Here is a 25953-nt window from a genome sequence, read left to right on the forward strand (position 1 = left end):
GCAAAGTGATATTTGGACCCCCAAAGAGGGCTATGGTGAAAAAGGTAATATCCTCAGATGAAATCTGGAAAGAAGATTTCTGAGAAACTGCTTAGTGTTTTGTTAATTTATCTCACAGAGTTACATCTGTATTTCGTGGATCTCTTTGCTAGCCTTATTTTTGTGGAATCTGAGAACAGATATTTCGGATCCCTTGGAAGACTATAGGGCCAAAGGAAATATCCTCCGATGACAAAGAGAAAGAAGCTTTCTGAGAAACTTCTTTGTGTTCTGTGAAATCATCTCACTGAGTTACAGCTTTCACCTCAAGAGGCCTTTGGCTAAGACAGTTCTTGTGGAATTGGCAAAGTGATATTTGGAAGTCCATAGAGGGCTATGGTGAAAAAGGAAATATCCTCAGATGAAATGTGGAAAGAAGCTTTCTGAGAAACTGCTTAGTGTTCTGTTAATTCATCTCACAGAGTTACATCTGTATTTCGTGGATCTCTTTGCTAGCCTTATTTCTGTGGAATCTGAGAACAGATATTTCGGATCCCTTGGAAGACTATAGGGCCAAAGGAAATATCCTCCGATAACAAAGAGAAAGAAGCTTTCTGAGAAACTTCTTTGTGTTCTGTGAAATCATCTCACAGAGTTACAGCCTTCCCCTCAATAAGCCTTTCGCTAAGACAGTTCTTGTGGAATTGGCAACGTGATATTTGGAAGCCCATAGAGGGATATGGTGAAAAAGGAAATATCCTCAGATGAAATCTGGAAAGAAGCTTTCTGAGAAACTGCTTAGTGTTCTGTTAATTCATCTCACAGAGTTACATCTCTATTTCGTGGATCTCTTTGCTAGCCTTATTTCTGTGGAATCTCAGAACAGATATTTCGGATCCCATGGAAGACTATAGGGCCAAAGGAAATATCCTCCGATAACAAAGAGAAAGAAGCTTTCTGAGAAACTTCTTTGTATTCCGTGAAATCAACTCACAGAGTTACAGCTTTCCCCTCAAGAAGGCTTTCGCTAAGACAGTTCTTGTGGAATTGGCAAAGTGATATTGGGACGCCCATAGAGGGCTACGGTGAAAAAGGAAATATCCTCAGATGAAATCTGGAAAGCAGCTTTCTGAGAAACTGCTTAGTGTTCTGTTAATTCATCTCACAGAGTTACATCTGTATTTCGTGGATCTCTTTGCTAGCCTTATTTCTGTGGAATCAGAGAACAGATATTTCGGATCCCTTGGAAGACTATAGGGCCAAAGGAAATATCCTCCGATAACAAAGAGAAAGAAGCTTTCTGAGAAACTTCTTTGTGTTCTGTGAAATCATCTCACAGAGTTACAGCTTTCCCCTCAAGAAGCCTTTCGCTAAGACAGTTCTTGTGGAATTGGCAAAGTGATATTTGGACGCCCATAGAGGGCTATGGTGAAAAAGGTAATATCCTCAGATGAAATCTGGAAAGCAGCTTTCTGAGAAACTGCTTAGTGTTCGGTTAATTCATCTCACAGAGTTACATCTGTATTTCGTGGATCTCTTTGCTAGCCTTATTTCTGTGGAATCTGAGAACAGATATTTCGGATCCCTTGGAAGACTATAGGGCCAAAGGAAATATCCTCCGATAACAAAGAGAAAGAAGGTTTCTGAGAAACTTCTTTGTGTTCTGTGAAATCATCTCACTGAGTTACAGCTTTCACCTCAAGAGGCCTTTGGCTAAGACAGTTCTTGTGGAATTGGCAAAGTGATATTTGGAAGCCCATAGAGGGCTATGGTGAAAAAGGAAATATCCTCAGATGAAATGTGGAAAGAAGCTTTCTGAGAAACTGCTTAGTGTTCTGTTAATTCATCTCACAGAGTTACATCTGTATTTCGTGGATCTCTTTGCTAGCCTTATTTTTGTGGAATCTGAGAACAGATATTTCGGATCCCTTGGAAGACTATAGGGCCAAAGGAAATATCCTCCGATAACAAAGAGAAAGAAGCTTTCTGAGAAACTTCTTTGTGTTCTGTGAAATCATCTCACAGAGTTACAGCCTTCCCCTCAATAAGCCTTTCGCTAAGACAGTTCTTGTGGAATTGGCAACGTGATATTTGGAAGCCCATAGAGGGATATGGTGAAAAAGGAAATATCCTCAGATGAAATCTGGAAAGAAGCTTTCTGAGAAAATACTTAGTGTTCTGTTAATTCATCTCACAGAGTTACGTCTGTATTTCGTGGATCTCTTTGCTAGCCTTATATCTGTGGAATCTGAGAACAGATGTTTCGGATCCCTAGGAAGACTATAGGGCCAAAGGAAATATCCTCCGATAACAAAGAGAAAGAAGCTTTCTGAGAAACATCTTTGTGTTCTGTGAAATCATCTCATAGAGTTACAGCTTTCCCCTAAAGAAGCCTTTCGCTAAGACAGTTCTTGTGGAATTGGCAAAGTGATATTTGGAAGCCCTTAGAGGGCTATGGTGAAAAAGGAAATATACTGAGATGAAATCTGGAAAGAAGCTTTCTGAGAAACTGCTTAGTGTTCTGTTAATTCATCTCACAGAGTTACATCTGTATTTCGTGGATCACTTTGCTAGCCTTATTTCTATGGAATCGGAGAAGAGATATTTCGGATCCCTTGGAAGACTATAGGACCAAAGGAAATATCCTCCGATAACAACGAGAAAGAAGCTTTCTGAGAAACTTCTTTGTGTTCCGTGAAATCATATCACAGAGTTACAGCTTTCCCCTCAAGAAGCCTTTCGCTAAGACAGTTCTTGTGGAATTGGCAATGTGATATTTGGAAGGCCATAGAGGGCTATGGTGAAAAAGGAAATATCCTTAGATGAAATCTGGAAAGAAGCTTTCTGAGAAACTGCTTAGTGTTCTGTTAATTCATCTCACAGAGTTACATCTCTATTTCGTGGATCTCTTTGCTAGCCTTATTTCTGTGGAATCTGAGAACAGATATTTCGGATCCCTTGGAAGACTATAGGGCCAAAGAAAATATCCTCCGATAACAAAGAGAAAGAAGCTTTCTGAGAAACTTCTTTGTGTTCTGTGAAATCAACTCACAGACTTACAGCTTTCCCCTCAAGAAGCCTTTCGCTAAGACAGTTCTTGTGGAATTGGCAAAGTGATATTGGGACGCCCATAGAGGGCTAGGGTGAAAAAGGAAATATCCTCAGATGAAACATTGAAAGAAGCTTTCTGAGAAACTGCTTAGTGTTCTGTTAATTCATCTCACAGAGTTACGTCTGTATTTCGTGGATCTCTTTGCTAGCCTTATTTCTGTGGAATCTGACAACAGATATTTCGGATCCCTTGGAAGACTATAGGGCCAAAGGAAATATCCTCCGATAACAAAGAGAAAGAAGCTTTCTGAGAAATTTCTTTGTGTTCTGTGAAATCATCTCACAGAGTTACAGCTTTCCCCTCAAGAGGCCTTTCGCTAAGAGAGTTCTTGTGGAATTGGCAAAGTGATATTTGGAAGCCCATAGAGGGCTATGGTGAAAAAGAAAATATCCTCTGATGAAATCTGGAAAGAAGCTTTCTGAGAAACTGCTTAGTGTTCTGTTAATTCATCTCACAGAGTTACATCTGTATTTCGTGGATCTCTTTGCTAGCCTTATTTCTGTGGAATCTGAGAACAGATATTTCGGAACCCTTGGAAGACTATAGGGCCAAAGGAAATATCCTCCGATAACAAAGGGAAAGAAGCTTTCTGAGAAACTTCTTTGTGTTCTGTGAAATCATCTCACAGAGTTACAGCCTTCCCCACAAGAAGCCTTTCCCTAAGACAGTTCTTGTGGAATTCGGAAAGTGATATTTGGAAGCCCATAGAGGGCTGTGATTAAAATGGAAACATCCTCAGATGAAATCTGGAAAGAAGCTTTCTGAGAAACTACTTAGTGTTCCGTTAATTCATCTCACAGAGTTACATCTGTATTTCGTGGATCTCTTTGCTAGCCTTATTTCTGTGGAATCTGAGAACAGATATTTCGGATCCCTTGGAAGACTATAGGGTCAAAGGAAATATCCTCCGATAACAAAGAGAAAGAAGCTTTCTGAGAAACTTCCCTGTATTCTGTGAAATCATCTCATAGAGTTACAGCCTTCCCCTCAAGAAGCCTTTCGCTAAGACAGTTCCTGTGGACTTCGCAAAGTGATATTTGGAAGCCCTTAGAGGGCTGTGATTAAAATGGAAATATCCTCAGATGAAATCTGGAAAGAAGATTTCTGAGAAACTGCTTAGTGTTCTGTTAATTCATCTCACAGAGTTACATCTGTATTTCGTGGATCTCTTTGCTAGCCTTATTTCTGTGGAATCAGAGAACAGATATTTCGGATCCCTTGGAAGACTATAGGGCCAAATAAAATATCCTCCGATAACAAAGAGAAAGAAGCTTTCTGAGAAACTTCTTTGTGTTCTGTGAAATCATCACACAGAATTACAGCTTTCCCCTCAAGAAGCCTTTCGCTAAGACAGTTCTTGTGGAATTGGCAAAGTGATATTTGGAAGCCCATACAGGGCTATGGTGAAAAAGGAAGTATCCTCAGATGAAATCTGGAAAGCAGCTTTCTGAGAAACGGCTTAGTGTTCTGTTAATTCATCTCACAGAGTTACATCTGTATTTCGTGGATCTCTTTGCTAGCCTTATTTCTGTGGAATCAGAGAACAGATATTTCGGATCCCTTGAAAGACTATAGGGCCAAAGGAAATATCCTCCGATAACAAAGAGAAAGAAGCTTTCTGAGAAACTTCTTTGTGTTCTGTGAAATCATCTCACAGAATTACAGCTTTCCCCTCAAGAAGCCTTTCGCTAAGACAGTTCTTGTGGAATTGGCAAAGTGATATTTGGACGCCCATAGAGGGCTATGGTGAAAAAGGTAATATCCTCAGATGAAATCTGGAAAGCAGCTTTCTGAGAAACTGCTTAGTGTTCTGTTAATTCATCTCACAGAGTTACATCTGTATTTCGTGGATCTCTTTGCTAGCCTTATTTCTGTGGAATCTGAGAACAGATATTTCGGATCCCTTGGAAGACTATAGGGCCAAAGGAAATATCCTCCGATAACAAAGAGAAAGAAGCTTTCTGAGAAACTTCTTTGTGTTCTGTGAAATCATCTCACTGAGTTACAGCTTTCACCTCAAGAGGCCTTTGGCTAAGACAGTTCTTGTGGAATTGGCAAAGTGATATTTGGAAGCCCATAGAGGGCTATGGTGAAAAAGGAAATATCCTCAGATGAAATCTGGAAAGAAGCTTTCTGAGAAACTGCTTAGTGTTCTGTTAATTCATCTCACAGAGTTAAATCTGTATTTCGTGGATCTCTTTGCTAGCCTTATTTTTGTGGAATCTGAGAACAGATATTTCGGATCCCTTGGAAGACTATAGGGCCAAAGGAAATATCCTCCGATAACAAAGAGAAAGAAACTTTCTGAGAAACTTCTTTGTGTTCTGTGAAATCATCTCACAGAGTTACAGCCTTCCCCTCAATAAGCCTTTCGCTAAGACAGTTCTTGTGGAATTGGCAACGTGATATTTGGAAGCCCATAGAGGGATATGGTGAAAAAGGAAATATCCTCAGATGAAATCTGGAAAGAAGCTTTCTGAGAAAATACTTAGTGTTCTGTTAATTCATCTCACAGAGTTACGTCTGTATTTCGTGGATCTCTTTGCTAGCCTTATATCTGTGGAATCTGAGAACAGATGTTTCGGATCCCTAGGAAGACTATAGGGCCAAAGGAAATATCCTCCGATAACAAAGAGAAAGAAGCTTTCTGAGAAACATCGTTGTGTTCTGTGAAATCATCTCATAGAGTTACAGCTTTCCCCTAAAGAAGCCTTTCGCTAAGACAGTTCTTGTGGAATTGGCAAAGTGATATTTGGAAGCCCTTAGAGGGCTATGGTGAAAAAGGAAATATACTGAGATGAAATCTGTAAAGAAGCTTTCTGAGAAACTGCTTAGTGTTCTGTTAATTCATCTCACAGAGTGACATCTGTATTTCGTGGATCACTTTGCTAGCCTTATTTCTGTGGAATCTGAGAAGAGATATTTCGGATCCCTTGGAAGACTATAGGGCCAAAGAAAATATCCTCCGATAACAAAGAGAAAGAAGCTTTCTGAGAAACTTCTTTGTGTTCTGTGAAATCAACTCACAGAATTACAGCTTTCCCCTCAAGAAGCCTTTCGCTAAGACAGTTCTTGTGGAATTAGCAAAGTGATATTGGGACGCCCATAGAGGGCTATGGTGAAAAAGGAAATATCCTCAGATGAAATCTGGAAAGCAGCTTTCTGAGAAACTGCTTAGTGTTCTGTTAATTCATCTCACAGAGTTACATCTGTATTTCGTGAATCTCTTTGCTAGCCTTATTTCTGTGGAATCTGAGAACAGATATTTCGGTTCCCTTGGAAGACTATAGGGCCAAAGGAAATATCCTCCGATAACAAAGAGAAAGAAGCTTTCTGAGAAACTTCTTTGTGTTCTGTGAAATCATCTCACAGAGTTACAGCTTTCCCCTCAAGAAGCCTTTGGCTAAGACAGTTCTTGTGGAATTGGCAAAGTGATATTTCGAAGCCCATAGAGTTCTATGTTAAAAAGGGATATGTCCTCTGATGAAATCTGGAAAGAAGCTTTCTGAGAAACTGCTTAGTGTTCTGTTAATTCACTCACAGTGTTACATCTGTATTTCGTGGATCTCTTTGCTAGCCTTATTTCTGTGGAATCTGAGAACAGATATTTCGGATCCCTTGGAAGACTATAGGGCCAAAGGAAATATCCTCTGATAACAAAGAGAAAGAAGCTTTCTGAAAAACTTCTTTGTGTTCTGTGAAATCATCACACAGAATTACAGCTTTCCCCTCCAGAAGCCTTTCGCTAAGACAGTTCTTGTGGAATTGGCAAAGTGATATTTGGAAGCCCATACAGGGCTATGGTGAAAAAGGAAGTATCCTCAGATGAAATCTGGAAAGAAGCTTTCTGAGAAACTGCTTAGTGTTCTGTTAATTCATCTCACAGAGTTACATCTCTATTTCGTGGATCTCTTTGCTAGCCTTATTTTAGTGGAATCTGAGAACAGATATTTCGGATCCCTTGGAAGACTGTAGGGCCAAAGGAAATATCCTCCGATAACAAAGAGAAAGAAGATTTCTGAGAAACTTCTTTGTGTTCTGTGAAATCATCTCACAGAGTTACAGCTTTCCCCTCAAGAAGTCTTTCGCTAAGACAGTTCTTGTGGAATTGGGAAAGAGACATTTGGAAGCCCATAGAGGGCTACGGTGAAAAAGGAAGTATCCTCAGATGAAATCTGGAAAGAAGCTTTCTGAGAAACTGATTAGTGTTCTGTTAATTCATCTCACAGAGTTACATCTGTGTTTCGTGGATCTCTTTGCTAGCCTTTTTTCTGTGGAATCTGAGAACAGATATTTCTGATCCCTTTGAAGACTATAGGTCCTAAGGAAATATCCTCCGATAACAAAGAAAAAGAAGCTTTCTGAGAAACCTCTTTGAGTTCTCTGAAATCATCTCACAGAGTTACAGGTTTCGCCTCCAGAAGCCTTTCGCAAAGACAGTTCTTGTGGGATTGGCAAAGTGATATTTGGAACCCCTAGAGGGCTATGGTGAAAAAGGAAATATCCTCAGATGAAATCTGAAAAGAAGCTTTCTGAGAAACTGCTTAGTGTTCTGTTAATTCATCTCACAGAGTTACATCTGTGTTTCGTGGATCTCTTTGCTAGCCTTATTTCTGTGGAATCTGAGAACAGATATTTCGGATACCTTGGAAGACTATAGGTCCTAAGGAAATATCCTCCGATAACAAAGAGAAAGAAGCTTTCTGAGAAACTTCTTTGAGTTCTCTGAAATCATCTCACAGAGTTACAGGTTTCGCCTCAAGAAGCCTTTCGCTAAGACAGTTCTTGTGGAATTGGCAAAGTGATATTTGGAACCCCTAGAGGGCTATGGTGAAAAAGGAAATATCCTTAGATGAAATCTGGAAAGAAACTTTCTGAGAAACTGCTTAGTGTTCTGTTAATTCACTCACAGAGTCACATCTGTATTTCGTGGATCTCTTTGCTAGCCTTATTTCTGTGGAATGTGAGAACAGATATTTCGGATCCCTTGGAAGACTATAGCGCCAAAGGAAATATCCTCCGATAACAAAGAGAAAGAAACTTTCTGAGAAACTTCTTTGTGTTCTGTGAAATCATCTCACAGAGTTACAGCTTTCCCCTCAAGGAGCCTTTCGCTAAGACAGTTCTTGTGGAATTGGCAAAGTGATATTTGGAAGCCCATAAAGGGCTGTGGTTAAAATGGAAATATCCTCAGATGAAATGTGGAAAGAAGCTTTCTGAGAAACTGCTTAGTGTTCTGTTAATTCATCTCACAGAGTTACATCTGTATATCGTGAATCTCTTTGCTAGCCTTATTTTAGTGGAATCTGAGAACAGATATTTCGGATCCCTTGGAAGACTGTAGGGCCAAAGGAAATATCCTCCGATAACAAAGAGAAAGAAGCTTTCTGAGAAACTTCTTTGTTTTCTGTGAAATCATCTCAAAGAGTTACAGCTTTCCCCTCAAGAAGTCTTTCGCTAAGACAGTTCTTGTGGAATTGGCAAAGAGATATTTGGAAGCCCATAGAGGGCTATGGTGAAAAAGGAAATATCCTCAGATGAAATCTGGAAAGAAGCTTTCTGAGAAACAGCTTAGTGTTCTGTTAATTCATCTCACAGAGTTACATCTGTGTTTCGTGGATCTCTTTGCTAGCCTTATTTCTGTGGAATCTGAGAACAGATATTTCGGATCCCTTGGAAGACTATAGGGCCAAAGGAAATATCCTCCGATAACAAAGAAAAAGAAGCTTTCTGAGAAACCTCTTTGAGTTATCTGAAATCATCTCACAGAGTTACAGTTTTCGCCTCCAGAAGCCTTTCACAAAGACAGTTCTTGTGAGATTGGCAAAGTGATATTTGGAACCCCTAGAGGGCTATGGTGAAAAAGGAAATATCCTCAGATGAAATCTGAAAAGAAGCTTTCTGAGAAACTGCTTAGTGTTCTGTTAATTCATCTCACAGAGTTACATCTGTGTTTCGTGGATCTCTTTGCTAGCCTTATTTCTGTGGAATCTGAGAACAGATATTTCGGATCCCTTGGAAGACTATAGGTCCTAAGGAAATATCCTCCGATAACAAAGAGAAAGAAGCTTTCTGAGAAACTTCTTTGAGTTCTCTGAAATCATCTCACAGAGTTACAGGTTTCGCCTCAAGAAGCCTTTCGCTAAGACAGTTCTTGTGGAATTGGCAAAGTGATATTTGGAACCCCTAGAGGGCTGTGGTGAAAAAGGAAATATCCTCAGATGAAATCTGGAAAGAAGCTTTCTGAGAAAATACTTAGTGTTCTGTTAATTCATCTCACAGAGTTACGTCTGTATTTCGTGGATCTCTTTGCTAGCCTTATTTCTGTGGAATCTGAGAACAGATGTTTCAGATCCCTAGGAAGACTATAGGGCCAAAGGAAATATCCTCCGATAACAAAGAGAAAGAAGCTTTCTGAGAAACATCTTTCTGTTCTGTGAAATCATCTCATAGAGTTACAGCTTTCCCCTAAAGAAGCCTTTCGCTAAGACAGTTCTTGTGGAATTGGCAAAGTGATATTTGGAAGCCCTTAGAGGGCTATGGTGAAAAAGGAAATATACTGAGATGAAATCTGGAAAGAAGCTTTCTGAGAAACTGCTTAGTGTTCTGTTAATTCATCTCACAGAGTTACATCTGTATTTCGTGGATCACTATGCTAGCCTTATTTCTGTGGAATCTGAGAAGAGATATTTCGGATCCCTTGGAAGACTATAGGACCAAAGGAAATATCCTCCGATAATAACGAGAAAGAAGCTTTCTGAGAAACTTCTTTGTGTTCCGTGAAATCATCTCACAGAGTTACAGCTTTCCCCTCAAGAAGCCTTTCGCTAAGACAGTTCTTGTGGAATTGGCAATGTGATATTTGGAAGGCCATAGAGGGCTATGGTGAAAAAGGAAATATCCTCAGATGAAATCTGGAAAGAAGCTTTCTGAGAAACTGCTTAGTGTTCTGTTAATTCATCTCACAGAGTTACATCTCTATTTCGTGGATCTCTTTGCTAGTCTTATTTCTGTGGAATCTGAGAACAGATATTTCGGATCCCTTGGAAGACTATAGGGCCAAAGAAAATATCCTCCGATAACAAAGAGAAAGAAGCTTTCTGAGAAACTTCTTTGTGTTCTGTGAAATCAACTCACAGAGTTACAGCTTTCCCCTCAAGAAGCCTTTCGCTAAGACAGTTCTTGTGGAATTGGCAAAGTGATATTGGGACGCCCATAGAGGGCTATGGTGAAAAAGGAAATATCCTCAGATGAAATCTGGAAAGCAGCTTTCTGAGAAACTGCTTAGTGTTCTGTTAATTCATCTCACAGAGTTACATCTGTATTTCGTGGATCTCTTTGCTAGCCTTATTTCTGTGGAATCTGAGAACAGATATTTCGGATCCCTTGGAAGACTATAGGGTCAAAGGAAATATCCTCCGATAACAAAGAGAAAGAAGCTTTCTGAGAAACTTCCCTGTATTCTGTGAAATCATCTCATAGAGTTACAGCCTTCCCCTCAAGAAGCCTTTCGCTAAGACAGTTCCTGTGGACTTCGCAAAGTGATATTTGGAAGCCCTTAGAGGGCTGTGATTAAAATGGAAATATCCTCAGATGAAATCTGGAAAGAAGATTTCTGAGAAACTGCTTAGTGTTCTGTTAATTCATCTCACAGAGTTACATCTGTATTTCGTGGATCTCTTTGCTAGCCTTATTTCTGTGGAATCAGAGAACAGATATTTCGGATCCCTTGGAAGACTATAGGGCCAAAGGAAATATCCTCCGATAACAAAGAGAAAGAAGCTTTCTGAGAAACTTCTTTGTGTTCTCTGAAATCATCTCACAGAGTTACAGCTTTACCCTCAAGAAGCCTTTCGCTAAGACAGTTCTTGTGGAATTGGCAAAGTGATATTTGGACGCCCAAAGAGGGCTATGGTGAAAAAGGTAATATCCTCAGATGAAATCTGGAAAGAAGCTTTCTGAGAAACTGCTTAGTGTTCTGTTAATTCATCTCACAGAGTTATATCTGTATTTCGTGGATCTCTTTGCTAGCCTTATTTTTGTGGAATCTGAGAACAGATATTTCGGATCCCTTGGAAGACTATAGGGCCAAAGGAAATATCCTCCGATCACAAAGAGAAAGAAGCTTTCTGAGAAACTTCTTTGTATTCTGTGAAATCATCTCACAGAGTTACAGCTTTCCCCTCAAGAAGCCTTTCGCTAAGACAGTTCTTGTGGAATTGGCAAAGTGATATTTGGAAGCCCATAGAGGGCTATGGTGAAAAAGGAAATATCCTCAGATGAAATGTGGAAAGAAGCTTTCTGAGAAACTGCTTAGTGTTCTGTTAATTCATCTCACAGAGTTACATCTGTATTTCGTGGATCTCTTTGCTAGCCTTATTTTTGTGGAATCTGAGAACAGATATTTCGGATCCCTTGGAAGACTATAGGGCCAAAGGAAATATCCTCCGATAACAAAGAGAAAGAAGCTTTCTGAGAAACTTCTTTGTGTTCTGTGAAATCATCTCACAGAGTTACAGCTTTCCCCTCAAGAAGCCTTTCGCTAAGACAGTTCTTGTGGAATTGGCAAAGTGATATTTGGACCCCCAAAGAGGGCTATGGTGAAAAAGGTAATATCCTCAGATGAAATCTGGAAAGAAGATTTCTGAGAAACTGCTTAGTGTTTTGTTAATTTATCTCACAGAGTTACATCTGTATTTCGTGGATCTCTTTGCTAGCCTTATTTTTGTGGAATCTGAGAACAGATATTTCGGATCCCTTGGAAGACTATAGGGCCAAAGGAAATATCCTCCGATGACAAAGAGAAAGAAGCTTTCTGAGAAACTTCTTTGTGTTCTGTGAAATCATCTCACTGAGTTACAGCTTTCACCTCAAGAGGCCTTTGGCTAAGACAGTTCTTGTGGAATTGGCAAAGTGATATTTGGAAGTCCATAGAGGGCTATGGTGAAAAAGGAAATATCCTCAGATGAAATGTGGAAAGAAGCTTTCTGAGAAACTGCTTAGTGTTCTGTTAATTCATCTCACAGAGTTACATCTGTATTTCGTGGATCTCTTTGCTAGCCTTATTTCTGTGGAATCTGAGAACAGATATTTCGGATCCCTTGGAAGACTATAGGGCCAAAGGAAATATCCTCCGATAACAAAGAGAAAGAAGCTTTCTGAGAAACTTCTTTGTGTTCTGTGAAATCATCTCACAGAGTTACAGCCTTCCCCTCAATAAGCCTTTCGCTAAGACAGTTCTTGTGGAATTGGCAACGTGATATTTGGAAGCCCATAGAGGGATATGGTGAAAAAGGAAATATCCTCAGATGAAATCTGGAAAGAAGCTTTCTGAGAAACTGCTTAGTGTTCTGTTAATTCATCTCACAGAGTTACATCTCTATTTCGTGGATCTCTTTGCTAGCCTTATTTCTGTGGAATCTCAGAACAGATATTTCGGATCCCATGGAAGACTATAGGGCCAAAGGAAATATCCTCCGATAACAAAGAGAAAGAAGCTTTCTGAGAAACTTCTTTGTATTCCGTGAAATCAACTCACAGAGTTACAGCTTTCCCCTCAAGAAGGCTTTCGCTAAGACAGTTCTTGTGGAATTGGCAAAGTGATATTGGGACGCCCATAGAGGGCTACGGTGAAAAAGGAAATATCCTCAGATGAAATCTGGAAAGCAGCTTTCTGAGAAACTGCTTAGTGTTCTGTTAATTCATCTCACAGAGTTACATCTGTATTTCGTGGATCTCTTTGCTAGCCTTATTTCTGTGGAATCAGAGAACAGATATTTCGGATCCCTTGGAAGACTATAGGGCCAAAGGAAATATCCTCCGATAACAAAGAGAAAGAAGCTTTCTGAGAAACTTCTTTGTGTTCTGTGAAATCATCTCACAGAGTTACAGCTTTCCCCTCAAGAAGCCTTTCGCTAAGACAGTTCTTGTGGAATTGGCAAAGTGATATTTGGACGCCCATAGAGGGCTATGGTGAAAAAGGTAATATCCTCAGATGAAATCTGGAAAGCAGCTTTCTGAGAAACTGCTTAGTGTTCGGTTAATTCATCTCACAGAGTTACATCTGTATTTCGTGGATCTCTTTGCTAGCCTTATTTCTGTGGAATCTGAGAACAGATATTTCGGATCCCTTGGAAGACTATAGGGCCAAAGGAAATATCCTCCGATAACAAAGAGAAAGAAGGTTTCTGAGAAACTTCTTTGTGTTCTGTGAAATCATCTCACTGAGTTACAGCTTTCACCTCAAGAGGCCTTTGGCTAAGACAGTTCTTGTGGAATTGGCAAAGTGATATTTGGAAGCCCATAGAGGGCTATGGTGAAAAAGGAAATATCCTCAGATGAAATGTGGAAAGAAGCTTTCTGAGAAACTGCTTAGTGTTCTGTTAATTCATCTCACAGAGTTACATCTGTATTTCGTGGATCTCTTTGCTAGCCTTATTTTTGTGGAATCTGAGAACAGATATTTCGGATCCCTTGGAAGACTATAGGGCCAAAGGAAATATCCTCCGATAACAAAGAGAAAGAAGCTTTCTGAGAAACTTCTTTGTGTTCTGTGAAATCATCTCACAGAGTTACAGCCTTCCCCTCAATAAGCCTTTCGCTAAGACAGTTCTTGTGGAATTGGCAACGTGATATTTGGAAGCCCATAGAGGGATATGGTGAAAAAGGAAATATCCTCAGATGAAATCTGGAAAGAAGCTTTCTGAGAAAATACTTAGTGTTCTGTTAATTCATCTCACAGAGTTACGTCTGTATTTCGTGGATCTCTTTGCTAGCCTTATATCTGTGGAATCTGAGAACAGATGTTTCGGATCCCTAGGAAGACTATAGGGCCAAAGGAAATATCCTCCGATAACAAAGAGAAAGAAGCTTTCTGAGAAACATCTTTGTGTTCTGTGAAATCATCTCATAGAGTTACAGCTTTCCCCTAAAGAAGCCTTTCGCTAAGACAGTTCTTGTGGAATTGGCAAAGTGATATTTGGAAGCCCTTAGAGGGCTATGGTGAAAAAGGAAATATACTGAGATGAAATCTGGAAAGAAGCTTTCTGAGAAACTGCTTAGTGTTCTGTTAATTCATCTCACAGAGTTACATCTGTATTTCGTGGATCACTTTGCTAGCCTTATTTCTATGGAATCGGAGAAGAGATATTTCGGATCCCTTGGAAGACTATAGGACCAAAGGAAATATCCTCCGATAACAACGAGAAAGAAGCTTTCTGAGAAACTTCTTTGTGTTCCGTGAAATCATATCACAGAGTTACAGCTTTCCCCTCCAGAAGCCTTTCGCTAAGACAGTTCTTGTGGAATTGGCAATGTGATATTTGGAAGGCCATAGAGGGCTATGGTGAAAAAGGAAATATCCTCAGATGAAATCTGGAAAGAAGCTTTCTGAGAAACTGCTTAGTGTTCTGTTAATTCATCTCACAGAGTTACATCTCTATTTCGTGGATCTCTTTGCTAGCCTTATTTCTGTGGAATCTGAGAACAGATATTTCGGATCCCTTGGAAGACTATAGGGCCAAAGAAAATATCCTCCGATAACAAAGAGAAAGAAGCTTTCTGAGAAACTTCTTTGTGTTCTGTGAAATCAACTCACAGACTTACAGCTTTCCCCTCAAGAAGCCTTTCGCTAAGACAGTTCTTGTGGAATTGGCAAAGTGATATTGGGACGCCCATAGAGGGCTAGGGTGAAAAAGGAAATATCCTCAGATGAAACATTGAAAGAAGCTTTCTGAGAAACTGCTTAGTGTTCTGTTAATTCATCTCACAGAGTTACGTCTGTATTTCGTGGATCTCTTTGCTAGCCTTATTTCTGTGGAATCTGACAACAGATATTTCGGATCCCTTGGAAGACTATAGGGCCAAAGGAAATATCCTCCGATAACAAAGAGAAAGAAGCTTTCTGAGAAATTTCTTTGTGTTCTGTGAAATCATCTCACAGAGTTACAGCTTTCCCCTCAAGAGGCCTTTCGCTAAGAGAGTTCTTGTGGAATTGGCAAAGTGATATTTGGAAGCCCATAGAGGGCTATGGTGAAAAAGAAAATATCCTCTGATGAAATCTGGAAAGAAGCTTTCTGAGAAACTGCTTAGTGTTCTGTTAATTCATCTCACAGAGTTACATCTGTATTTCGTGGATCTCTTTGCTAGCCTTATTTCTGTGGAATCTGAGAACAGATATTTCGGAACCCTTGGAAGACTATAGGGCCAAAGGAAATATCCTCCGATAACAAAGGGAAAGAAGCTTTCTGAGAAACTTCTTTGTGTTCTGTGAAATCATCTCACAGAGTTACAGCCTTCCCCACAAGAAGCCTTTCCCTAAGACAGTTCTTGTGGAATTCGGAAAGTGATATTTGGAAGCCCATAGAGGGCTGTGATTAAAATGGAAACATCCTCAGATGAAATCTGGAAAGAAGCTTTCTGAGAAACTACTTAGTGTTCCGTTAATTCATCTCACAGAGTTACATCTGTATTTCGTGGATCTCTTTGCTAGCCTTATTTCTGTGGAATCTGAGAACAGATATTTCGGATCCCTTGGAAGACTATAGGGTCAAAGGAAATATCCTCCGATAACAAAGAGAAAGAAGCTTTCTGAGAAACTTCCCTGTATTCTGTGAAATCATCTCATAGAGTTACAGCCTTCCCCTCAAGAAGCCTTTCGCTAAGACAGTTCCTGTGGACTTCGCAAAGTGATATTTGGAAGCCCTTAGAGGGCTGTGATTAAAATGGAAATATCCTCAGATGAAATCTGGAAAGAAGATTTCTGAGAAACTGCTTAGTGTTCTGTTAATTCATCTCACAGAGTTACATCTGTATTTCGTGGATCTCTTTGCTAGCCTTATTTCTGTGGAATCAGAGAACAGATATTTCGGATCCCTTGGAAGACTATAGGGCCAAAGGAAATATCCTCCGATAACAAAGAGAAAGAAGCTTTCTGAGAAACTTCTTTGTATTCTGTGAAATCATCTCACAGAGTTACAGCTTTCCCCTCAAGAAGCCTTTCGCTAAGACAGTTCTTCTGGAATTGGCAAAGTGATATTTGGACGCCCATAGAGGGCTATGGTGAAAAAGGTAATATCCTCAGATGAAATCTGGAAAGCAGCTTTCTGAGAAACTGCTTAGTGTTTTGTTAATTCATCTCAGAGAGTTACATCTGTATTTCGTGGATCTCTTTGCTAGCCTTATTTCTGTGGAATCTGAGAACAGATATTTCGGATCCCTTGGAAGACTATAGGGCCAAAGGAAATATCCTCCGATAACAAAGAGAAAGAAGCTTTCTGAGAAACTTCTTTGTGTTCTGTGAAATCATCTCACAGAGTTACAGCCTTCCCCTCAATAAGCCTTTCGCTAAGACAGTTCTTGTGGAATTGGCAACGTGATATTTGGAAGCCCATAGAGGGATATGGTGAAAAAGGAAATATCCTCAGATGAAATCTGGAAAGAAGGTTTCTGAGAAACTGCTTAGTGTTCTGTTAATTCACTCACAGAGTTACATCTGTATTTCGTGGATCTCTTTGCTAGCCTTATTTCTGTGGAATCTGAGAACAGATATTTCGGATCCCTTGGAAGACTATAGGGCCAAATAAAATATCCTCCGATAACAAAGAGAAAGAAGCTTTCTGAGAAACTTCTTTGTGTTCTGTGAAATCATCACACAGAATTACAGCTTTCCCCTCAAGAAGCCTTTCGCTAAGACAGTTCTTGTGGAATTGGCAAAGTGATATTTGGAAGCCCATACAGGGCTATGGTGAAAAAGGAAGTATCCTCAGATGAAATCTGGAAAGCAGCTTTCTGAGAAACGGCTTAGTGTTCTGTTAATTCATCTCACAGAGTTACATCTGTATTTCGTGGATCTCTTTGCTAGCCTTATTTCTGTGGAATCAGAGAACAGATATTTCGGATCCCTTGAAAGACTATAGGGCCAAAGGAAATATCCTCCGATAACAAAGAGAAAGAAGCTTTCTGAGAAACTTCTTTGTGTTCTGTGAAATCATCTCACAGAATTACAGCTTTCCCCTCAAGAAGCCTTTCGCTAAGACAGTTCTTGTGGAATTGGCAAAGTGATATTTGGACGCCCATAGAGGGCTATGGTGAAAAAGGTAATATCCTCAGATGAAATCTGGAAAGCAGCTTTCTGAGAAACTGCTTAGTGTTCTGTTAATTCAGCTCACAGAGTTACATCTGTATTTCGTGGATCTCTTTGCTAGCCTTATTTCTGTGGAATCTGAGAACAGATATTTCGGATCCCTTGGAAGACTAGAGGGCCAAAGGAAATATCCTCCGATAACAAAGAGAAAGAAGCTTTCTGAGAAACTTCTTTGTGTTCTGTGAAATCATCTCACTGAGTTACAGCTTTCACCTCAAGAGGCCTTTGGCTAAGACAGTTCTTGTGGAATTGGCAAAGTGATATTTGGAAGCCCATAGAGGGCTATGGTGAAAAAGGAAATATCCTCAGATGAAATCTGGAAAGAAGCTTTCTGAGAAACTGCTTAGTGTTCTGTTAATTCATCTCACAGAGTTAAATCTGTATTTCGTGGATCTCTTTGCTAGCCTTATTTTTGTGGAATCTGAGAACAGATATTTCGGATCCCTTGGAAGACTATAGGGCCAAAGGAAATATCCTCCGATAACAAAGAGAAAGAAACTTTCTGAGAAACTTCTTTGTGTTCTGTGAAATCATCTCACAGAGTTACAGCCTTCCCCTCAATAAGCCTTTCGCTAAGACAGTTCTTGTGGAATTGGCAACGTGATATTTGGAAGCCCATAGAGGGATATGGTGAAAAAGGAAATATCCTCAGATGAAATCTGGAAAGAAGCTTTCTGAGAAAATACTTAGTGTTCTGTTAATTCATCTCACAGAGTTACGTCTGTATTTCGTGGATCTCTTTGCTAGCCTTATATCTGTGGAATCTGAGAACAGATGTTTCGGATCCCTAGGAAGACTATAGGGCCAAAGGAAATATCCTCCGATAACAAAGAGAAAGAAGCTTTCTGAGAAACATCTTTGTGTTCTGTGAAATCATCTCATAGAGTTACAGCTTTCCCCTAAAGAAGCCTTTCGCTAAGACAGTTCTTGTGGAATTGGCAAAGTGATATTTGGAAGCCCTTAGAGGGCTATGGTGAAAAAGGAAATATACTGAGATGAAATCTGTAAAGAAGCTTTCTGAGAAACTGCTTAGTGTTCTGTTAATTCATCTCACAGAGTGACATCTGTATTTCGTGGATCACTTTGCTAGCCTTATTTCTGTGGAATCTGAGAAGAGATATTTCGGATCCCTTGGAAGACTATAGGGCCAAAGAAAATATCCTCCGATAACAAAGAGAAAGAAGCTTTCTGAGAAACTTCTTTGTGTTCTGTGAAATCAACTCACAGAATTACAGCTTTCCCCTCAAGAAGCCTTTCGCTAAGACAGTTCTTGTGGAATTAGCAAAGTGATATTGGGACGCCCATAGAGGGCTATGGTGAAAAAGGAAATATCCTCAGATGAAATCTGGAAAGCAGCTTTCTGAGAAACTGCTTAGTGTTCTGTTAATTCATCTCACAGAGTTACATCTGTATTTCGTGAATCTCTTTGCTAGCCTTATTTCTGTGGAATCTGAGAACAGATATTTCGGTTCCCTTGGAAGACTATAGGGCCAAAGGAAATATCCTCCGATAACAAAGAGAAAGAAGCTTTCTGAGAAACTTCTTTGTGTTCTGTGAAATCATCTCACAGAGTTACAGCTTTCCCCTCAAGAAGCCTTTGGCTAAGACAGTTCTTGTGGAATTGGCAAAGTGATATTTCGAAGCCCATAGAGTTCTATGTTAAAAAGGGATATGTCCTCTGATGAAATCTGGAAAGAAGCTTTCTGAGAAACTGCTTAGTGTTCTGTTAATTCACTCACAGTGTTACATCTGTATTTCGTGGATCTCTTTGCTAGCCTTATTTCTGTGGAATCTGAGAACAGATATTTCGGATCCCTTGGAAGACTATAGGGCCAAAGGAAATATCCTCTGATAACAAAGAGAAAGAAGCTTTCTGAAAAACTTCTTTGTGTTCTGTGAAATCATCACACAGAATTACAGCTTTCCCCTCCAGAAGCCTTTCGCTAAGACAGTTCTTGTGGAATTGGCAAAGTGATATTTGGAAGCCCATACAGGGCTATGGTGAAAAAGGAAGTATCCTCAGATGAAATCTGGAAAGAAGCTTTCTGAGAAACTGCTTAGTGTTCTGTTAATTCATCTCACAGAGTTACATCTCTATTTCGTGGATCTCTTTGCTAGCCTTATTTTAGTGGAATCTGAGAACAGATATTTCGGATCCCTTGGAAGACTGTAGGGCCAAAGGAAATATCCTCCGATAACAAAGAGAAAGAAGATTTCTGAGAAACTTCTTTGTGTTCTGTGAAATCATCTCACAGAGTTACAGCTTTCCCCTCAAGAAGTCTTTCGCTAAGACAGTTCTTGTGGAATTGGGAAAGAGACATTTGGAAGCCCATAGAGGGCTACGGTGAAAAAGGAAGTATCCTCAGATGAAATCTGGAAAGAAGCTTTCTGAGAAACTGATTAGTGTTCTGTTAATTCATCTCACAGAGTTACATCTGTGTTTCGTGGATCTCTTTGCTAGCCTTTTTTCTGTGGAATCTGAGAACAGATATTTCTGATCCCTTTGAAGACTATAGGTCCTAAGGAAATATCCTCCGATAACAAAGAAAAAGAAGCTTTCTGAGAAACCTCTTTGAGTTCTCTGAAATCATCTCACAGAGTTACAGGTTTCGCCTCCAGAAGCCTTTCGCAAAGACAGTTCTTGTGGGATTGGCAAAGTGATATTTGGAACCCCTAGAGGGCTATGGTGAAAAAGGAAATATCCTCAGATGAAATCTGAAAAGAAGCTTTCTGAGAAACTGCTTAGTGTTCTGTTAATTCATCTCACAGAGTTACATCTGTGTTTCGTGGATCTCTTTGCTAGCCTTATTTCTGTGGAATCTGAGAACAGATATTTCGGATACCTTGGAAGACTATAGGTCCTAAGGAAATATCCTCCGATAACAAAGAGAAAGAAGCTTTCTGAGAAACTTCTTTGAGTTCTCTGAAATCATCTCACAGAGTTACAGGTTTCGCCTCAAGAAGCCTTTCGCTAAGACAGTTCTTGTGGAATTGGCAAAGTGATATTTGGAACCCCTAGAGGGCTATGGTGAAAAAGGAAATATCCTTAGATGAAATCTGGAAAGAAACTTTCTGAGAAACTGCTTAGTGTTCTGTTAATTCACTCACAGAGTCACATCTGTATTTCGTGGATCTCTTTGCTAGCCTTATTTCTGTGGAATGTGAGAACAGATATTTCGGATCCCTTGGAAGACTATAGCGCCAAAGGAAATATCCTCCGATAACAAAGAGAAAGAAACTTTCTGAGAAACTTCTTTGTGTTCTGTGAAATCATCTCACAGAGTTACAGCTTTCCCCTCAAGGAGCCTTTCGCTAAGACAGTTCTTGTGGAATTGGCAAAGTGATATTTGGAAGCCCATAAAGGGCTGTGGTTAAAATGGAAATATCCTCAGATGAAATGTGGAAAGAAGCTTTCTGAGAAACTGCTTAGTGTTCTGTTAATTCATCTCACAGAGTTACATCTGTATATCGTGAATCTCTTTGCTAGCCTTATTTTAGTGGAATCTGAGAACAGATATTTCGGATCCCTTGGAAGACTGTAGGGCCAAAGGAAATATCCTCCGATAACAAAGAGAAAGAAGCTTTCTGAGAAACTTCTTTGTTTTCTGTGAAATCATCTCAAAGAGTTACAGCTTTCCCCTCAAGAAGTCTTTCGCTAAGACAGTTCTTGTGGAATTGGCAAAGAGATATTTGGAAGCCCATAGAGGGCTATGGTGAAAAAGGAAATATCCTCAGATGAAATCTGGAAAGAAGCTTTCTGAGAAACAGCTTAGTGTTCTGTTAATTCATCTCACAGAGTTACATCTGTGTTTCGTGGATCTCTTTGCTAGCCTTATTTCTGTGGAATCTGAGAACAGATATTTCGGATCCCTTGGAAGACTATAGGGCCAAAGGAAATATCCTCCGATAACAAAGAAAAAGAAGCTTTCTGAGAAACCTCTTTGAGTTATCTGAAATCATCTCACAGAGTTACAGTTTTCGCCTCCAGAAGCCTTTCACAAAGACAGTTCTTGTGAGATTGGCAAAGTGATATTTGGAACCCCTAGAGGGCTATGGTGAAAAAGGAAATATCCTCAGATGAAATCTGAAAAGAAGCTTTCTGAGAAACTGCTTAGTGTTCTGTTAATTCATCTCACAGAGTTACATCTGTGTTTCGTGGATCTCTTTGCTAGCCTTATTTCTGTGGAATCTGAGAACAGATATTTCGGATCCCTTGGAAGACTATAGGTCCTAAGGAAATATCCTCCGATAACAAAGAGAAAGAAGCTTTCTGAGAAACTTCTTTGAGTTCTCTGAAATCATCTCACAGAGTTACAGGTTTCGCCTCAAGAAGCCTTTCGCTAAGACAGTTCTTGTGGAATTGGCAAAGTGATATTTGGAACCCCTAGAGGGCTGTGGTGAAAAAGGAAATATCCTCAGATGAAATCTGGAAAGAAGCTTTCTGAGAAAATACTTAGTGTTCTGTTAATTCATCTCACAGAGTTACGTCTGTATTTCGTGGATCTCTTTGCTAGCCTTATTTCTGTGGAATCTGAGAACAGATGTTTCAGATCCCTAGGAAGACTATAGGGTCAAAGGAAATATCCTCCGATAACAAAGAGAAAGAAGCTTTCTGAGAAACTTCCCTGTATTCTGTGAAATCATCTCATAGAGTTACAGCCTTCCCCTCAAGAAGCCTTTCGCTAAGACAGTTCCTGTGGACTTCGCAAAGTGATATTTGGAAGCCCTTAGAGGGCTGTGATTAAAATGGAAATATCCTCAGATGAAATCTGGAAAGAAGATTTCTGAGAAACTGCTTAGTGTTCTGTTAATTCATCTCACAGAGTTACATCTGTATTTCGTGGATCTCTTTGCTAGCCTTATTTCTGTGGAATCAGAGAACAGATATTTCGGATCCCTTGGAAGACTATAGGGCCAAAGGAAATATCCTCCGATAACAAAGAGAAAGAAGCTTTCTGAGAAACTTCTTTGTGTTCTCTGAAATCATCTCACAGAGTTACAGCTTTACCCTCAAGAAGCCTTTCGCTAAGACAGTTCTTGTGGAATTGGCAAAGTGATATTTGGACGCCCAAAGAGGGCTATGGTGAAAAAGGTAATATCCTCAGATGAAATCTGGAAAGAAGCTTTCTGAGAAACTGCTTAGTGTTCTGTTAATTCATCTCACAGAGTTATATCTGTATTTCGTGGATCTCTTTGCTAGCCTTATTTTTGTGGAATCTGAGAACAGATATTTCGGATCCCTTGGAAGACTATAGGGCCAAAGGAAATATCCTCCGATCACAAAGAGAAAGAAGCTTTCTGAGAAACTTCTTTGTATTCTGTGAAATCATCTCACAGAGTTACAGCTTTCCCCTCAAGAAGCCTTTCGCTAAGACAGTTCTTCTGGAATTGGCAAAGTGATATTTGGACGCCCATAGAGGGCTATGGTGAAAAAGGTAATATCCTCAGATGAAATCTGGAAAGCAGCTTTCTGAGAAACTGCTTAGTGTTTTGTTAATTCATCTCAGAGAGTTACATCTGTATTTCGTGGATCTCTTTGCTAGCCTTATTTCTGTGGAATCTGAGAACAGATATTTCGGATCCCTTGGAAGACTATAGGGCCAAAGGAAATATCCTCCGATAACAAAGAGAAAGAAGCTTTCTGAGAAACTTCTTTGTGTTCTGTGAAATCATCTCACAGAGTTACAGCCTTCCCCTCAATAAGCCTTACGCTAAGACAGTTCTTGTGGAATTGGCAACGTGATATTTGGAAGCCCATAGAGGGATATGGTGAAAAAGGAAATATCCTCAGATGAAATCTGGAAAGAAGGTTTCTGAGAAACTGCTTAGTGTTCTGTTAATTCACTCACAGAGTTACATCTGTATTTCGTGGATCTCTTTGCTAGCCTTATTTCTGTGGAATCTGAGAACAGATATTTCGGATCCCTTGGAAGACTATAGGGCCAAATAAAATATCCTCCGATAACAAAGAGAAAGAAGCTTTCTGAGAAACTTCTTTGTGTTCTGTGAAATCATCACACAGAATTACAGCTTTCCCCTCAAGAAGCCTTTCGCTAAGACAGTTCTTGTGGAATTGGCAAAGTGATATTTGGAAGCCCATACAGGGCTATGGTGAAAAAGGAAGTATCCTCAGATGAAATCTGGAAAGCAGCTTTCTGAGAAACGGCTTAGTGTTCTGTTAATTCATCTCACAGAGTTACATCTGTATTTCGTGGATCTCTTTGCTAGCCTTATTTCTGTGGAATCTGAGAACAGATATTTCGGATCCCTTGGAAGACTATAGGGCCAAAGGAAATATCCTCCGATAACAAAGAGAAAGAAGCTTTCTGAGAAACTTCTTTGTGTTCTGTGAAATCATCTCACTGAGTTACAGCTTTCACCTCAAGAGGCCTTTGGCTAAGACAGTTCTTGTGGAATTGGCAAAGTGATATTTGGAAGCCCATAGAGGGCTATGGTGAAAAAGGAAATATCCTCAGATGAAATCTGGAAAGAAGCTTTCTGAGAAACTGCTTAGTGTTCTGTTAATTCATCTCACAGAGTTAAATCTGTATTTCGTGGATCTCTTTGCTAGCCTTATTTTTGTGGAATCTGAGAACAGATATTTCGGATCCCTTGGAAGACTATAGGGCCAAAGGAAATATCCTCCGATAACAAAGAGAAAGAAACTTTCTGAGAAACTTCTTTGTGTTCTGTGAAATCATCTCACAGAGTTACAGCCTTCCCCTCAATAAGCCTTTCGCTAAGACAGTTCTTGTGGAATTGGCAACGTGATATTTGGAAGCCCATAGAGGGCTATGGTGAAAAAGGAAATATCCTCAGATGAAATCTGGAAAGAAGCTTTCTGAGAAAATACTTAGTGTTCTGTTAATTCATCTCACAGAGTTACGTCTGTATTTCGTGGATCTCTTTGCTAGCCTTATATCTGTGGAATCTGAGAACAGATGTTTCGGATCCCTAGGAAGACTATAGGGCCAAAGGAAGTATCCTCCGATAACAAAGAGAAAGAAGCTTTCTGAGAAACATCTTTGTGTTCTGTGAAATCATCTCATAGAGTTACAGCTTTCCCCTAAAGAAGCCTTTCGCTAAGACAGTTCTTGTGGAATTGGCAAAGTGATATTTGGAAGCCCTTAGAGGGCTATGGTGAAAAAGGAAATATACTGAGATGAAATCTGTAAAGAAGCTTTCTGAGAAACTGCTTAGTGTTCTGTTAATTCATCTCACAGAGTCACATCTGTATTTCGTGGATCACTTTGCTAGCCTTATTTCTGTGGAATCTGAGAAGAGATATTTCGGATCCCTTGGAAGACTATAGGACCAAAGGAAATATCCTCCGATAATAACGAGAAAGAAGCTTTCTGAGAAACTTCTTTGTGTTCCGTGAAATCATCTCACAGAGTTACAGCTTTCCCCTCAAGAAGCCTTTCGCTAAGACAGTTCTTGTGGAATTGGCAATGTGATATTTGGAAGGCCATAGAGGGCTATGGTGAAAAAGGAAATATCCTCAGATGAAATCTGGAAAGAAGCTTTCTGAGAAACTGCTTAGTGTTCTGTTAATTCATCTCACAGAGTTACATCTCTATTTCGTGGATCTCTTTGCTAGTCTTATTTCTGTGGAATCTGAGAACAGATATTTCGGATCCCTTGGAAGACTATAGGGCCAAAGAAAATATCCTCCGATAACAAAGAGAAAGAAGCTTTCTGAGAAACTTCTTTGTGTTCTGTGAAATCAACTCACAGAGTTACAGCTTTCCCCTCAAGAAGCCTTTCGCTAAGACAGTTCTTGTGGAATTGGCAAAGTGATATTGGGACGCCCATAGAGGGCTATGGTGAAAAAGGAAATATCCTCAGATGAAATCTGGAAAGCAGCTTTCTGAGAAACTGCTTAGTGTTCTGTTAATTCATCTCACAGAGTTACATCTGTATTTCGTGGATCTCTTTGCTAGCCTTATTTCTGTGGAATCTGAGAACAGATATTTCGGATCCCTTGGAAGACTATAGGGTCAAAGGAAATATCCTCCGATAACAAAGAGAAAGAAGCTTTCTGAGAAACTTCCCTGTATTCTGTGAAATCATCTCATAGAGTTACAGCCTTCCCCTCAAGAAGCCTTTCGCTAAGACAGTTCCTGTGGACTTCGCAAAGTGATATTTGGAAGCCCTTAGAGGGCTGTGATTAAAATGGAAATATCCTCAGATGAAATCTGGAAAGAAGATTTCTGAGAAACTGCTTAGTGTTCTGTTAATTCATCTCACAGAGTTACATCTGTATTTCGTGGATCTCTTTGCTAGCCTTATTTCTGTGGAATCAGAGAACAGATATTTCGGATCCCTTGGAAGACTATAGGGCCAAAGGAAATATCCTCCGATAACAAAGAGAAAGAAGCTTTCTGAGAAACTTCTTTGTGTTCTCTGAAATCATCTCACAGAGTTACAGCTTTACCCTCAAGAAGCCTTTCGCTAAGACAGTTCTTGTGGAATTGGCAAAGTGATATTTGGACGCCCAAAGAGGGCTATGGTGAAAAAGGTAATATCCTCAGATGAAATCTGGAAAGAAGCTTTCTGAGAAACTGCTTAGTGTTCTGTTAATTCATCTCACAGAGTTATATCTGTATTTCGTGGATCTCTTTGCTAGCCTTATTTTTGTGGAATCTGAGAACAGATATTTCGGATCCCTTGGAAGACTATAGGGCCAAAGGAAATATCCTCCGATCACAAAGAGAAA

The sequence above is a fragment of the Macaca fascicularis genome, chromosome 13 (genome assembly GCF_037993035.2).
Source record: "Macaca fascicularis isolate 582-1 chromosome 13, T2T-MFA8v1.1".
Classification (NCBI taxonomy): Eukaryota; Metazoa; Chordata; class Mammalia; order Primates; family Cercopithecidae; genus Macaca; species Macaca fascicularis.